Genomic DNA, 4,670 nt, shown 5'->3' on the forward strand with positions numbered 1-4,670 from the left:
CTAAAAATTAGTTGATTTTGTTCTTTTGATTTTTACTAAAACAAAAAAAAAAGTACTTATTGAAGAAAAAATTTAACATTTTACGTTATATTAAGTAAAAAAAAAAAGTAAGTTTTGCACTTATTCTTTTATTTATTTCAGGCCTTTGATCCTTTCCTTACCTGATGCTTACCTGAAGCTTGCTTCTACATTTCCAAATAATAACATCCATTTATTTGTCTCACTTACACGTATTTTATTTCATAATTACCTTTCCTTTTATCATTTGTTAGTACTTTTTTGAGGATGTGTTCCCTTAGAGATAGTTCTAATTGCTATTCCAGTTCATATTACTATGCTAGTTCTTATTGCTATTCCTCTAACATACACAGATATGGTTTATGCATGTTGTAGTCGTGGACATTTTACACTGCCACTATTTCTCACTCGAAAGGCACCTTCTCCCCACGACTCACCAACATATTCCCCATTATATATTAACCAGTGCAAGTGTATCTGCTGATATTGCAACCACTATATAACACCCCAAAAGGATTCTTTGCGACACTTTAATCATACCGACTGCAAATATTAAATTAAACATTTACCTGACTATACATATCACGCACACATACATGCTCATACTTTCATAGGCACACACGCATATACACAAACGCATAATCGCAGAACCAAGTTTAATAAGTATAATCATAACAATACATACATACGTATGTACGTACGTACATACACAGGGGTACATACATACGTGAAATAATAATAATGATTTCTTTATTAATAATAATAATAATAATAATAATAATAATAATAATAATAATAAATACCAATCAAATATATCAACGTAAAACTTCATACACACACTTCTGGATATCTTGGTATGCCCACACCTTGTTTCTATTTAGTCCCAGGTAAAGCATTGATTGAGCAAACGTATAATCAAAAGCATTTCATCACACACAACCATACCATCAGTTTATATATAAGGGACTATGTTGTCCAATGAGTCCTTAAAACAGTAAGGTGTGAAGTGAGGGATTTTCGCTGCCATTTCTAGCAAGTCGCGAGACCACGCAGCAGCTCCCTCGTTGACTCTCATGCGCATAAATATAATTATAAGAATGTATGTGTAAATGTTAAAACGTTCATATACATGACTGCGCATATATACACACTGTTAGATCTATTAACCAATTTGTGTTTAGAACATTCGGAAATACCTATTTTAAAGTTGCACGTTCGTTTTGTTATTTCCTACAATTGTTTCACCCATTTCGATTATTTTTTTTTACAATATTTCTTTACATAAGCATTAAATGAACAGCAATATACACACGTACGCACACACGTACATAAACATTCCCACACACACACACGCGCGCGCGCACACACACAAACACATGCATGCATGCATATATTCATGTACATACCTACATATTTGTATATATGTATGCTTTATGTGTATCTACACAGTACTTCAAAACTTTATTTAAGACAATCTATGTTTAATCCCTCTCACCTGTTTAATTCTGAGCTTACTTCGGTTGATAAGAGCTGCCCTTCAATTATAGGCCGTAGTGAAAAAAAGAACAAAAAAAAAACCAAAAAAAAAACCAAATCGGAATACTGTTTCACCATGGAAAAAAAAAATGAAAGTATAAAAGAAAAAGAAAAAAAGGCGGGGTGTGGTATTTGGTGTAATAAAACATCTGTGACTATCTAGGATTGTAGTTACTTCATAAATAGAATATTGTTGCTTCTAAATGCTACACACCGTTCATCAAAATCATTCCAGGAGACGTTATATATTCGTCTTATAACTCAACCGGTATCTCCATTACATATAAGGATTTCGTTTCTTATTAAGTGCAAGAATAAAACTCAAAGGCTCTTGGAGGATTTTATTGTTTTTCTATATACTCCAATATCATCGGCATTCAGTTGTATGGTTTATCTCTACGTAACAATATTTATGGATTATTCCTTTCATACGATATACCAGTATTACGTGTAGACATATAGCATTAAAAAAGAAGGAAGGTAAATCGGAAGAACAACTCAAACGCAGCGTACTAACAAATACAAGCGCACACCGATTATTCTCTTAGGCACTTGTGCGTAAGCATGTCATTTCATTCGTACATGCGTATATTCTACATTTTATACATACATACATTCATACATATATACATACATACATAATACATTCATGTACACACACACGTACACACACACGTACACACACACACACACACACACACACACATACGCTCACATAAAACATGAAAGATGAAACGTCGGTCAATTTGTAAATTGTTTGCAGTAAATAAAATATACCTAGCCCGTCTTTAACAGTGTCTTCAACATTGAGTTAATTACTCTATGATCATGGATTTCTTTTTCGTTCATCTATCTACCTAACTACATACCTATCTATCTATCTATCTATCTGTCTATCTATCTGTCTATCTATCTATCTGTCTATCTATCTATCTATCTATCTATCTGTCTATCTGTCTATCTATCTATCTATCTATCTATCTATCTATCTATCTATCTATCTATCTATCTATCTACTTACCTTACCTACCTACCTACCTACCTACCTACCCATCTACCCATCTACCTGTCTGTCTGTCTGTCTGTCTGTCTGTCTGTCAGACTGTATCCATCCATCCATCCGTCCGTCCGTCCGTCCGTCCGTCCGTCCGCCTGTCTGTCTGTCTGTCTGTCTGTCTGTCTGTCTGTCTGTCTGTCTGTCTACCTCTCCGTCCATCTGTCTGTCTGTCTATTTTTCTGTCTAAGTATATACGTGCATGTATATGTGTATATGCATCTATGTATATGTGTGTGTGCTTACATGTCTACATTTTATATAAATATTGCAGTTTTGATTGCTTCAATTTTGTGCTTATTGTTTTTCTATATCCCGTGTTTCTATATACTCTGAACATTTGCTGTTGCTTAGCGAAATGCGAGACCATTCCAACTTTTCAGAGGCATATCTTGCTCTGCAATATCCAGTGTCTTTCCTCTAAAATGGTAGGGTGTAATACGAGACATTTGGCTGCCATTTCGAGCAGATCAAGTGATCGCATAGAGTAATGGTTCTCAACCGGGGTCTATGCAAGATTTTGTTGTTAAAATTTATGTGTAATAAATTGGCTCTGCTTTTAAGTACACAAAATATTTTAACAATTTTTTTTATAGAATTCCCTATAATATCTAATTATAGAAATATTATAAGATTTTTTTAAAACATTGAATGGCTATGAGGGTCCACCTGGATAAAATAGGAATGAAAGGGGTCCAGGAGTAAATACTGCTTGAGAACCACTGGCATTGAATCACCGTTGTTGGTGCGTGAAGAAGTTGCTGTTTAGCCCTAGATCAGCTAAAATTGAACAGAAATATGAAAAAGACATTCTAGCCATGGTCATCCATCTGAGCTTCAAACGTAGGATAATTTAGTTCTAGATGCTCTACATATATCGTCCATTTTTAAAGATGGTTGGGTGTGATTTGAATAACATTTGACTGCTATATCTAGCAAGTATAATGTCCACATAGAGGCTCACTTCATGACTCGTCTTCAGAGATGTGTAGGTATGGGTATGAGAGACTGTCAAAATGAAAGGAAAAGGTGAGTGGGTGGTACCTTCCTAATTATGCAGAATGTCTTCATATGGATAATTTCTGTCTACCTGTCTTCCTGTTTGTCTGTCTATCTATCTTTCTATCTATCTATCTATCTATCTATCTATCTATCTATCTATCTATCTATCTGTCTGTCTGTCTGTCTGTCTGTGTCTTCTGTGTCAGCTAGTTATCTCTGCTTGCCGAATTGCCTGTCTTGTCTAGCGTTGTTGATTGCACCTGTTCAACTCTGATTGAGCAGACTTATGATCCAAGTTATTTCAACCATGACCCTTCTTTAATCCATACATAGTCTAACTAGGAATCATTAAGTGCATTCTTCCATTTTGAAAGCAATAAGTGTATGCTTTTGAGTGAGATTTCGATATATAGCAGGTTGAGGAGCCGGTAGAAGAACTCCGTCATTGGCTCGGTATAGTTAATTGTCTATATAGAAAAATGTGTTCTGGCGTTTATATCGAATCCAAGACGAAATTTTAAATATTTTGTGTTAAAGAGGTGTGCTTTGTGGTTTGCTTTCGATTCTGTTGTCATAAATTTAAGTCTCTCCCTAATGAACATTCCTACAAAAATCCAAGAACTCATTTAAGCTGTGACACTATGTGAACACATCTGCTCACATTCTATAGTCAAACCTATACCATTTACATTGCGTGAGTCTGTATCATTAAATCGTTTGGGCAGCAACAACCTGTACAGTGAAGTAAAATTTTTATTGTAGATAATCAATATTTTCTTAATATTCAACTGGAACGCGAAACGGTTTGGTCGAGAAAATATCACTGCTTATTGACATCTACATCAAAGAATAATATCCATTTGAAATATATATTCCAGAGGCATATATATACAGTCTGCTATGATAAATTATGTAACCATTTCAGATTATTTACTGTCTGCATTTAAAAATATGCTGTCTGTTTCAGAAAGCCTTGAAAGCATTGGGCATACACGCATATGCACGCACGCACGCACGCACGCTCGCACGCACGCACATACGCACTCATACACGACACACT

At 34.9% G+C, this 4,670-nt stretch overlaps 1 protein-coding gene across 15 annotated transcripts in view; it reads left to right on the forward strand.

Annotated features, from left to right (window-relative positions):
* The window catches only part of LOC106871424 (poly(rC)-binding protein 3), a 388,844-nt gene that overhangs the window by 3,716 nt on the left and 380,458 nt on the right, over positions 1-4,670 (forward strand). The gene's annotated exons all lie outside the window — the stretch shown is intronic.

Source organism: Octopus bimaculoides, chromosome 17, assembly GCF_001194135.2.
Source record: "Octopus bimaculoides isolate UCB-OBI-ISO-001 chromosome 17, ASM119413v2, whole genome shotgun sequence".
Lineage (NCBI taxonomy): Eukaryota > Metazoa > Mollusca > Cephalopoda > Octopoda > Octopodidae > Octopus > Octopus bimaculoides.